This window comes from Macrobrachium rosenbergii, chromosome 1, assembly GCF_040412425.1.
Source record: "Macrobrachium rosenbergii isolate ZJJX-2024 chromosome 1, ASM4041242v1, whole genome shotgun sequence".
NCBI lineage: Eukaryota > Metazoa > Arthropoda > Malacostraca > Decapoda > Palaemonidae > Macrobrachium > Macrobrachium rosenbergii.
In genome coordinates, this window is record NC_089741.1 from 48,211,858 (window position 1) to 48,225,887 (window position 14,030).

At 33.3% G+C, this 14,030-nt stretch overlaps 1 protein-coding gene across 7 annotated transcripts in view; it reads right to left on the minus strand.

Annotated features, from left to right (window-relative positions):
• fwd (phosphatidylinositol 4-kinase beta fwd) overlaps nt 1-14,030 on the minus strand; it is a 428,358-nt gene that overhangs the window by 174,972 nt on the left and 239,356 nt on the right. The window lies entirely within an intron of this gene.

Below are 14,030 nucleotides of genomic sequence, written 5' to 3' on the forward strand. Positions count from 1 at the left end.
ATTACTGGTAGGAATCACAACTACCATAAGTATTATCATATCATGCAGCTCTACAATAATACTAAAGCTCCGATTTTAATAAATCAATCAAATCATTCATACCATAAACAGCCAACCTTCAAGATACAACAACAACAACAACAACAACAACTTACATTACAATATATTCTGTTACAATTCAAACTCTTGTTACAACTCTATAAAGAGGGAGATACAATTACTAAGGTTATTCACTGTAATTCATACCCCAACAGAATACTGAATGAAACGAAAGGTTCTCATGAATGAGCTTCACTGACGAAAGAGATTTCCTTTTCGACCATTTTAATGAATCTGGGCTGATCTTGCAACGAATGCTGAGCATAAGACCGTGCTAACATTCTTCAGTTCAGAAACTGCAGTTCCTAGATTTGGTTAATCTGAACTTTTAACAAAAGGTCAAACCCTGTCGGAACAACCGAAACGAATGACAGGGGCGGGAATCAGCGCGGCTAATTGGAAATGCATTTGCTTGATATAATGAAAATAACGTTTAAACGATTGAGAGCTGGAAGCATCTGGCAAAAGCTTTCGACAAAACGCTCTGGAAATACCTTTCAGTTTCTGCGTCAACTTGATAACCTCCTCGATCAACGTCTTCTCATTTTCCTCACACTGTACACACCTGGGGATTATTTCCGAGTCCCTTCTTATTCTCCTACCGCACCTGGTACCTACTTTTACCCCCATACACCTGGTGACGACTCCCTGATATCTTATTTTCTTTGCACACCCAAGTGGCGATTTTTCAAAACAAGACTTGCGCACCTGGTGATGTCCGTCAAAAACATACTTTCTCGACACACCTGAATGCTGTTTTAAAAATATCCTCCGCGATCCCCAAACTTGGTAATATGAAAAGCTTCATTTCCTGAAACACTTGGAAATAATGATGAAATTATGCAATTATACTTTCTTTACGAGCATCGTGATAATTCTAAAATAACGTATTTGGTATTAATCTGAAATGAAGTTAGTCGCCTTGAATAACTGGTAATTCAATTCTTTGTTTCATTACGTATCTACAAAACCTGGTAAGAAACCTAATATCTTATTTTCTCAACGTACCTGATAATATCTAAGATTTATATATATACATATACATACATATATATATTCATATATATTATAGGAGCAACTACTAATAACCTGTAATCATTCTAGTATCCTTGAACTTATGGTAATGATTTCATACACCTCCTTCATAAATTACCCTCCTAGTATCTTACACCAGTATTCTATTCTACTCTTCACAGATAACTAATAAAAAATTAAATATTCTTTACACACATCATGACAATTCATTACTAAATAAACCAGCCCTTTCTAAATAGTCTTCGCCAGTCACGGTCATGCATATTTATGTATATATCTAGTCTTTTTTTTTCACCTTACGTTTTCTTCCCCATGACCCGAGCTAAGGCTGATACTCTTTCACACTGGGTCGACTGGTGGGTCACAGCCTGAGTCCAACTACGGACCTAGCAATTGAAAGCCCACTGTTGTGGCGCGAGCGCACACACACACGCATACACACACACACACACACACATATATATATATGTGTGTGTGTGTATTTCTTTGTTCAATTTATTGTTTTCTGTCACGAGGAACAAAGAACTTTGTCTGTTCTTCACCAAAGATTGACGCCTGAGAACCAGAAAAAACTCTGAGGATATGAAGATTCCGGTAAAAAATTCATTGATGCAACAAAAGCAACTGCTTTTAATGAAAATTGTCTTTGAGAAAAACTGTGCCCTAAAAGTATATATACATACATATATTTATAGATATATATACATACTGTGAGTTCAAACAAGTCATTTGTGATCTTACCTACTCTTTTCAGTAACACTGAGTGTACTGTGTTCTTCACTGACAACCGCCTCTCTCTCTCTCTCTCTCTCTCTCTCTCTCTCTCTCTCTCTCTCTCTCTCTCTCTCTCTCTCTCTCTCTCTCTCTAACACTGAGTTCAATTAACTTTTGCCCAAGAAATAATTGCGCAGTCTGTCATTTGGAAATGTTCTCTCCTTGAAAATATTTCCCTTTAGTGAGTATTGGGGATTTCTTAAACTTCAGTAGATTTCTCTTTTTTCTTTTTTTTTTTTGTAACTGCATGGTTCGTTCTTGTATTTTTTTGTGTATCGCGTATTTATTTCCTAGGGCAAATTTATTTTGACAGTTCAGTGTTCAATATTCGTCTTGATATTTCAATTATTATTTCATCATTAAGTTTGTTTTCTTAAATAATACTACCATTACTCTAATCCAATACATTGTTTTACATATTTGCTAAAATTTTCTAAATGTATACACAATTTTTATCATCTGCTAATTCATATATTAATCCTACTCTGTTTCTAAAAAACTATACTTTATTTCCCTTAATTCTATCCTTTTTAAATCTAAATTTTTGAAACTCTACTTTTTCTAAAAAGAAAAATCTTGCTTAATCTTTTTAAATATTCCTTAATTTTCCACAAAATTTTTTCCTACTTTCCCAAATCTTGGTCAAACTTAGCAGACCTTATTTTGGATTTCAGACACTAATTAATTCCGAATCCTACCGGCAAATTCTCCCAGATTCTACAACGACTTCTCCACCATTGCTCACAGCAAAACAACAACGCGACATTTTGACAACACTGTTGTTCTTTCTTAAATGTGACAAGAAGCAACAAAACAAGACATCGGCCAATGACTTCGAATTTACTTAATCAACGCATTCCAGGCATTCCTAAAAGACGAACTGTTCACAAACACAATACAGAACAGCTGAGGAGTAAGTATACCCTCATATGTTCTACATTTCATTATCAGGTGCCTTTGGATTAACATTTATTGAGAGTAAAGACAGCGCCAATTCAGAGAGATTTGAACGTCAGACAAAAAGCCTTTCACTTCTGACTAATAATTGCTCAGTACGGACGTAAATACATTACATAAGAGCCCCTTCAAATTGTGAATGCCTATCTAAGGTATCACGGATAATAATAATAATAATAATAATAATAATAATAATAATAATAATAATAATAATAATAATAATAATAATAATAATAATAATAATACCATTGTTCTGGACCGACCGTGTAGCAAAAGCAAAAGACCAAATAATCTAACCATTCAGGAAAGAGAAGTATGCAAGTTAAGAGGTAAATGAAGTAATTACAAGGAAGGCATGTGCAACCGTAATGAGCACTAATGTTTTGTGAACAGGAGTTTCATCCTTGATTCATGAACAGGAGTTTCATCCTTGATTCAAAGTCACAGGAAGGATGTGGATGTGATTACTAACGCATTTTCCGTGAAGCCGCCCACTTCTTAATCGAACAGCAATTTTACTTACAATAAAGTGAATTACAGTGCACCATAACAACAGTTATATAGTCATGACTTTGGAATTCATTAACTACCTTAAAAGAGGTTTAATTTTATTTCAGAGAGAGAGAGAGAGAGAGAGAGAGAGAGAGAGAGAGAGAGAGAGAGAGAGAGAGAGAGAGAGAGATGAAACTATATGAAACTTAAAAGCAAGAGATTATATCTGAACGTCCCTCTCACACTCTACTAACGGAAAAGAACAGGTCTGAAATTTAACACAGTCTCTAATGTTCCCCATGGTAGAATAAAAGATACAGGAACAATTTCCGTACGATAACAAATACGTACCAACAATTTCCACACAATGGCAAAGACGTACCAACAATTTCCATACAATGACAAATACATACCAACAATTTCCATACAATGACAAACACGTACCAACAATTTCCATACAATGACAAATACGTACCAACAATTTCCATACCATGAGAAATACGTACCAAAAAATTCCATAACACGTACCAACAATTTCCATACAATGACATACGCGTACCAACAATTTCCATACAATGACAAATACGTATCAACAATTTCCACACAATGACAAACACGTACCAACAATTTCCATACAATGACAAACACGTACCAACAATTTCCATACAATGACAAACACGTACCAACAATTTCCATACAATGACAAATACGTACCCAATAAAAAAAAAAAAAAAAAAAAAAAAAAAAACAGAAGTTGCAAACAAGAAATAACCGTGACACATCGGAACACCTCCACTACTTCAGTGGTTCTCAATCTTTTTTTAGCGATGGCACCCTAACTAATGTAACCATTACCGTGGCACCCCTTTTCACCATCCCACCATATCGCATGAATTAACTTCTTATTTAATGAATAAAATTAATATCCGTATTCAAACTAAAATCAGTACACCGTTCATGCAGAAAGATACTGTACAAACAAAGAGCACATCAGAAAAAAAATTAAGTATACCTAAGTTTAATCAGACCACTGAGCCGATTAACATCAGAAGAATTAGATACACATAATTAGAGTAGACACTGATAATTATATGAAGACGTCTGCAAACTTTTTTTTTCACAAATGTTCATTGAGATGATGTAGCCAAGGCAAAATTCATGACAATCTTGCGGCACCCCTAGGCACTGTCTGTGGCAACCAAGGGTGCCACGGCACCCAGTTTGAGAATCACTGCACTACTTCACATGAATATTCCATTATAACTCATCTACATAGACACCTTCAACGCCGCGCGACACAAAGGAGCTCGAGAATTTCTGATCAATGTCATGCATAATATAGTCATCATAAAGTGATATGTCCCTATCATAGAAAATGATTAATTATAATAACAGGAAGAATCTATGTATTTTATACATGAAACAAGTCAACTGCATTGTAGGTTTGCTCTGAATAAACATTTCTCAAAGTTACTAAAGTGATATGTCCCTATCATAGAAAATGATTAATTATAATAACAGGAAGTTTGCATGAACAATGAATAAACAGTTACCTCTACTGTAGGTTTGCTCTGAATAAACATTTCTTTGAGTGAGATACATAATATAGTCATCATAAAGTGATATGTCCCTATCATAGAAAATGATTAATTATAATAACAGGAAGAGTCTATGTATTTTATACATGAACGGTCAACTAGTCAAAACTAGTTACCTGCATTGTAGGTTTGCTCTGAATAAACATTTCTCTGAGTGAGATGCATACTATAGTCATCATAAAGTGATATGTCTCTATCACAGAAAATGATTTATTATAATAACAGGAAGAATCTATGTATTTTATACATGAACAGTAAACTAGTCAAAACTAGTTACCTGTATTGTAGGTTTGCTCTGAATAAACATTTCTTTGAGTGAGATGTATAATAAAGTCATCATAAAGTGATATGTCTCTATCACAGAAAATGATTAATTATAATAACAGGAAGAATCTATGTATTTTATAGATGAACAGTCAACTAGTCAAAACTAGTTACCTGTATTGTAGGTTTGCTCTGAATAAACATTTCTCTGAGTGAGATGCATTGGTGATACGTATGCATCACAAATAGCAGTGTCACAATGAGGTAACATTTAGGTTACACAGAACCTTCGTTGTTATCAATGCACTTTTACTAATTAATAAAATCCCTACAACTCAAATATTACATCATTCCTACCAAAACAGCAAACGGCAATGAACTTTCAGAGCTACTGGAGAGAGAGAGAGAGAGAGAGAGAGAGAGAGAGAGAGAGAGAGAGAGAGAGAGAGAAAAGACGCACCAATCCATGCTGTCATCACCTGAACATCACATGTCATTCTTACAATATATGAAATTACATAACATGGAATCTGGTGAAGAACCAGTTTCCGTGCACTCATTGTCTTCAGCTTTCCTTTTAAGAGTCGGCTGACGCAACGAATACTCTTTTCTGGGGCCCAATTTACAAACTGAACGCGATGCATTTTGCAGGTACGCGCGTGCGAGTGTGTGTATGTGTGTGTGTGTATATATGTATGTGTGTGTATATATATATATATATATATATATATATATATATATATATATATATATATATATATATATATATATATATATATATATATATATATACATATATATATATATATATATATATATATATACACACATATATATATATATATATATATATATATATATATATACACACATATATATATATACAGTATATATATATATATATATATATATATATATATATATATATATATATATATATATATATATATATATATATATATATATGTTTTAGTCTTGTTACTTCTGCAGTTTAGGTAGGTCCTGTGCCTATTCCCCGTTTTTATTTGTCTTATAATTTATATGTATATATCGATGTTTGAATGTGACTTTTTGTAAGAAGATTTTTTAAATCACTGTAGCGTTGAAAATGCGACGATAGCAATTGTCGTGAAACGTCGGCATAATAAACTAAATGTAACAATGGCGCCCTTTCCCTTCGCCTTCGAGATTTTTTATATATATATATATATATATATATATATATATATATATATATATATATATATATATATATATATATATATATATTGCCTCGTAGTCTATCGTTATGACGCTAGCCTTACTAAGCAATCCCAGATCAGATGAGGGTTAAGCATGGGCAATCTCAGTTAAAACTTACTGGGCCTTTGTTGACCTAGGCGGTAATATATAGATACAATATGTATATACAGGCGTATATACATATATATCAGGCAAGTCCACTGTAGTGGACTGCTGGCAGCGTAAAGGGAAAGGGGCTTGCCTCTTTCAAAAGAAAATGACTATATACAGTATATATGCATGCATACATACATACAAACATACATATATATATATATATATATATATATATATATATATATATATATATATATATAAGCAAATCCACAGGAAAATGACGGGCAGAAGTTCAGTACCAAGCGCTTTCACGTTTATTAATGCATCGTCGGGGCACGACGATGCGTTAATAAACGTGAAAGCACTTGGTACTGAAGCCCCGACGATGCGTTAATAAACGTGAAAGCTTGGTACTAAACTTCTGTCATTTTCCTGTGGGATTCGCTTATACACTGAAGTCACGTGCATCTACTGTGATTTTTTAAGCATATATATATATATATATATATATATATATATATATATATATATATATATATATATATATATATATATATATATATATATATATATATGTAAATAAGTGTTTTCGATAAATACTTATGCATATGAATATTTTTAAAACAATTTTTAAATTCTCTGTTGAGGGGATACTCTCCTGGTGGCCTTAAATTTGGAAAATTTTTAAAGAATATTTTTTTAAAATCCAGATACGGTTTCAGTTAGTTTAATATTTTTGGCCATTAAAGGGATTGGTTCCCTCCAGCTCAGAGAGACAACGTTTTTAGATGAGGTCAGTATCCCCATGACCCCTTCCTCCCAGGCTAAGCCCCACCATAGTCGATTAATTGACAGCTTCCGGAATTCACTGCACAGGTCAACAGATTGACAGTGCATTAAATCGTTAAACGGACTAAAGACGTTTCTCCCCCGTAAGATCGATCGCCGATATTTTGTTTGTGAAGAGGTTAGGTTGCTAACTACCGAACCAGTCGACATACATTAAAAGGAGTTGCCTTTTCAAAGACGAAAATTAGTCAAAATATATATATTATAATATATACATATATATATATATATACATACATATATATATATATATATATATATATACACATACATACATACATACATACACACAGCCTGAGAAAACACTAGAGTTACGCTAATAGGTCAGTTAGCCACGGTCTTATTTCACATAAACTGAGGGGGCATAGATTTGTATGCTAAAGGTTCCATAAGCGACTTTATGTGAATAAATATTCCATCCTCTCACAAACATACAGCATAAAAGCGCAAATTACCAAGCTCTTACTTAAATTGGAAAATCTAAAAGAATTAATAAAATTGCACGACAAAAATATTTTTATAATTATGATAAAATTACCAAACTAACGTCTCCTTTAATAATAATAAAAAGTGGAAAATATAAGTCAGACTTTCCTTATATATATATAAAAATGCACTAACTCCAAGTCACATCTTTCCTTGAAAATATCAACTAAAAGGAAAGACAACCTACAAATCCTCATGACCGATAAGACCAAGGAAGGCCATTTACATGAAACGCAATTTCCTTTTCCACGAGCATGACATTAACACCTCAGCACATCACATCCCTTCCCCTTCCTCTTCCTCCTCCTCCTCCTCCACCCACCCCCTTTCCCTCGTAAGGCTTCCTTCTTGAAGGGGAGTGAGGATAAAGGGCGAGGTACGGTCTTGAAGTAGTATAGTAGTTTTCTACCTCGCGACAGAAGCAGCTCGTTACCGACGCCTACGTCAGTGGGTTATTTCCAGGAATGGCTAACCGGAACGAGCTGTGTCGAGTCTGGGACTTATGACGATGTTTGCTTGTAGAAGGGTTATTGCGCGGTTTGTATGCCTGGGATAGTAACTGGCCACATGCAGTGTGTGTGTGTGCGTGTGTGTGTATACACATGCATTCATACATACACACCCATGTATATATATATATATATATATATATATATATATATATATATATATATATATATATATATATATATATATATATATATATATATATATATGGTGCGCGTGAACATTAACTGGTTATATCGCTTAACAGCGAAATTCCAAAACGGTTATGTCATCTACGATATATATATATATATATATATATATATATATATATATATATATATATATATATATATATATATATATATATATATATATATATATATATATATATATATATACATATATATACATATACATACATATACATATATATATATATATATATATATATATATATATATATATATATATATATATATTCTGACCATAAAATAACTCAATTCTCACATTAAAAAATATTCATATAACTACACATACGATTAAAATTACAAAAATTACTTATTCAACTCTATTAAAAATATTAAAAACTGCAACACGCTTTTTATCTTAAATCTAAAACCTCGGATGCAACACACAATCAACAGTAACTTTGGCAATAATCAAACCTAACATACAGCCGGTTTGATCAAAACCAAACAACCAATAAAAAAAGTAGCAAAATATACCATAAGTACGCACGAACAAACAAACTCGCACAGACCAAAATACCTACATGAGAAAAATACTGGAAAAGTACACAGGCAACTACGAATACACTTATCATCGTCCCCCCCCAAAAAAAAAAAGAATTATAATAACCGCCATTATTTCCAAAATGAGAACCAAAAGACGCATATCTTGCAAAGACTCCTTCCAGGATATGTATCCTAATAATAATAAAAATTAAAGATTGCTCAAAAAGCTACTAACCAACACGTAGTTCAGTGATTTCTTATTATTATTATTATTATTATTATTATTATTATTATTATTATTATTATTATTATTATTATTATTATTATTCCTTACGTGTAGGCAACTTCAACCATCAACAGCATTAATTAATATTAAAATGTAACAATTTCTTTTCAAAAATCTACTGACCAACACGTAATTCAGCTATTTAATATTACATTTTATTATTATTTTTCCTTATTTGAAGACGACTACAACCATCAACAGTAGACTGGCTATTAATATTATTACCAAGTTAACATTGTTCAAAAACCTACTTATCAACAGGTAGTTCAGAGACTCGTTATTATTATTATTATTATTATTATTATTATTATTATTATTATTATTATTATTATTATTATTATTATTATTATATTTCCTAAGTGCAGGCAACTGCAACCACCAAACAGTATAATGGTTATTAATATTAAAAAGTAAAGATTGTCCAAATACCTACTAACCATCACGTAGCTCAAGTTTAATTATTATTATTATTTGCAGGCAAATACAACCATAAACAGTATAATGGTTATTTAATATTAAAAAGTAAATTGTTCAAAAACCTAATAACCATCACGTAGTTCAGCGATTCATTATTATTATTATTATTATTATTATTATTATTATTATTATTATTATTATTATTATTATTATGCAAACAACTAAAACTATCAATAACAGAACGGTTAACAATATTACTGCTAATGAGATAGCAATTGATGACATCAACTCCCTAAGAAACCCTCAGAGAGTAAAATGACCTTACATGCAAGTTAAAGTAGCGAGAGAGAGAGAGAGAGAGAGAGAGAGAGAGAGAGAGAGAGAGAGAGAGAGAGAGAGAGAGTACGCACGGACCTAAAGGGATTAAGAGCCATTATCTACCCAGTGGCTAATGGCGGTTTTATTGCAAGACACGCCCTTCTCCTCCCATACGATAGTCAACTAAAAATATCTCTGACACAGGTCTCATTACATAACAATTATCTCTTGACAGAGGTCTAATTATATGACGACGACAATGGAAATGACGATGTCTCATGTGCACGTCATGATAAATTGAAGAAAATTCTCTCTCTCTCTCTCTCTCTCTCTCTCTCTCTCTCTCTCTCTCTCTCTCTCTCAAAAAAGGCTTTAATGAGGCAAGGTACCTACGTCTGGATATGCTAAATCTCCCTCACTTCCACTCAATTTATTTCCACATCTCTCTCTCTCTCTCTCTCTCTCTCTCTCTCTCTCTCTCTCTCTCTCTCTCTCTCTCTCTCAAAAGGTCCTTTTCCATTATTTCACGAATGAAGAAAAAACCAGAAAGGCCATACCGGCTTCTACACCCTCCGAACAAACAAAAAGGCGAACTGGTCAAATCCAGCCCAAGAACGCCTGACGAATAACACTGTAGTGGTATATGCAAACGATGTTTATATTACATAGTTATTAAAAGGAACCAAGATAATGGGGAGAATGAAATCCATCAAAACCTTTGAGGAAAACAGCAAATATAATTAATTTATTAACTACTGTACAGAGCAGTGATCTAGTCCAATGCTCCGTCAATGAAAGTAAAAACTTTGGATCTGCCAAATTCTTCAAGTATTTGCAACTCAGTGGACCGTTGCTTAACCCCTGTGAAAGTCTCACACTGATATATGTCTTTACCTTTTAGATACATGCAAACGATTTAACACACATGAATGACTAATAACTTCCGTTGCAGCACATTCATTATAAAACCGCGTACTAGGAAAAGCTTGTCCATACAGAATACTTTCCTCCAAACTTTACACATTTTTTCTTAAAGATACCTCCGCGTGGGAAGTCGGGTGTGTGTTATGCATTCGTCCGTATCAATCTCTCTCTCTCTCTCTCTCTCTCTCTCTCTCTCTCTCTCTCTCTCTCTCTCTCTCTCTCTGTCAAAAATAAATAAATAAATAAATAAGTTACAATGGATTTCAATGAAATTCTGGAGGAGTGAAATGTGGACCATGAAAGATTTGGAAATCAACTGAGCTAGTGTATAAATAAAGGTAACACTTCCATCACAGAAAAAGGGTACTGCAAAAGAAAAGGCAGTTCTTACAAACATGGAAATTAAACTTCCATTATCTCATAAAACGGTGTTGGTTCTGCAAACTCTGCTCCGTAAGGGCAATGTAATTATGGAAAATATAAAGATCAAACAATAGAAGAGAGAGAGAGAGAGAGAGAGAGAGAGAGAGAGAGCAAAACCGGATATAAACTTAAAATTAATATATTACAATTACCATTGTTTAGTTTTCCAATTTATACCATTGTTTAGTTTTTCCAAAATTGGAAAAAAAATAAAAATTAATTACTACTGATTAAAATACGCGTTTTTCCTAATACTTAATTTATGAATATAAGTGACAAAACAAGCAGCAATAATAAAAATCATAATAGATTGCATTGGTTGTGTCTGATAATTCGACCCATTATAAAAATAAATAATCACACATCTATCACACGGAGTTGCAAGTCTGCATACAGACACGCAAAGAGAGAGAGAGAGAGAGAGAGAGAGAGAGAGAGAGAGAGAGTAAACGAGTTTCCCGTCGATCATAATTACGTTTTGACTTTTCACCCCACTCTAACGCAAACTACTGAGGTCACTCACCTCTCGTCAAACGAATGTCAAAATGAAAGCTCTTTCTGGTCCATTTACATTCTCGTATTCGGAATGAGCAACCAGTCTTTGAAAGCAGACTACAATTACTATCAATATAGAAAGCTATGTCAAAAATACGTTCAATAATAATAATAATAATAATAATAATAATAATAATAATAATAATAATAATAATAATAATAATAATAATAATTAAAAATATCCGTAGTAGCATGATACTTACAATGGAGAAACAAATCCACAGTTATGTATCTGCACAAATATATTTCTCGATATCTCTGTTTAGTTTTATTTTTAAGCATGTTTGTACAGATACATAACTGTAGATTTGTTTCAATAATAATAATAATAATAAATAATAATAATAATAATAATAATAACAGCAGCATTAAATTAATGATGATTAACAAATGAGGCAATATTCCATTCACGATAAGGACAAGTGTACCACTGAAGTATGAACTAGTGTAATTGAATTATAATTTCAACCACAATCTGACAACCATAAATTTACACATTTTTTACTAACAGTTAGAGTAATCCAACTCAAGGACAGGGATGTCAGTAGTGGTTCTTATTTCTGCTATAATCAGTCAAACAAAATATTTTAGAGGTGATTCAGTCAGTTAAAACTGAAATTACCCCAAAGCATGCACACTGTTCCAAGTAGGCCTTAAAAACACATACCTCACGATCTAGGAGGTAAGCCTTAAAAACATCTACTTCACGATCTAAGGGGGGGGGGGTGTTAAGGTTAGTACTGAACTATTAAGATTAAGTGGCCCTTAGCAACCAGAATAACCCTTATAAAGTTTTGAAAAGGTCTAGGTCCATGAAAGTAGTCTGAAGTCACTTAGCTCTTCTCTGAATTTAAGAGCAATATGAGCTTCCTGTACTTGAAAATATGGGGATATAATAATACACGCTCCTTGATATGATAAATTTTATGAGGCCGATGTACAAGAGGGTAAAATAAAATGCATTTTTCTATTCGGGAGTATTTACTTCTGCCTCAATGCCCACCTCATTTACGCTTCACTGAATACTCAAAATTCACTTTCAAAACAACACACAGGAAGAAAAGAAAAACGATGAATGGTAAAAAAAAAAAAGAGAAGACACTAAGAACCCACATCCTATAAAACATAAAGCAAGGACAAAAAAAAAAAAAAAAAAAAAAAAGGCAATAAAGCAACCTCAAAAAGGACGAGTAAGAGGGGGATCCGAACGAACGAGGGGCATCAGTATTAATAAAACGGACAAAATGGCAGGAGCCCAGACCTCCAATCACTGCCATAATCAACCAAAAGCGCCGCTGCCTTCTTGCCCCTGGGGCTCCTTCCCTTTCCCCTCGAATGTGATCACGTGGTGAACAAGTCACGTGTCCCTGGTGTCCCTGTGCCCATGGTCTCTAGAGGAGTACGAGTTAGTTCGAATGTTCTAGAGACCTCGCTTCTACCCTGACATAACCACCCATAATAGTATGTAATTTTCGACGTTATGCATAGATGGACAGATAAAATATACAATTCAGGCTGAGGGCCAAGTGCTGGAACCTATGAGGTCATTCAGCGTTGAAAGGAAAATTGAGGGTAAGAGGTTACAAAGGCGTAACAGGAGGAAAACCTCGAAGTTGCACCATGAAACACTGTTAGAAAAGGATGGAAAGAAAGATGGAAGAAAGAACATGAATGGAGAATACAGTAAAAGGAATGAAAGGGATGACGTTATGCATAAACATTAAACATTACCGTGTATCTGAGTGAAATGCTCCCACGTGAATAGCAGAAAGATATACATTTATCGGAGTGAATTTCTCACACGTAAAGGCAGTCTTGTGCATCATCATTCTATCAATACTTTCAGGCCATTTAATAAAAAATTAACTGATGTATTCAAGGAAGTGATGATTTTTTATCACAACTTTCTATTTCATTCATTTTTCCATCTTGAATTATTCATTTCCTGTTCCTCCGTGAGCGAAAAAGAGACCCGTGGTTGCCAATAATATA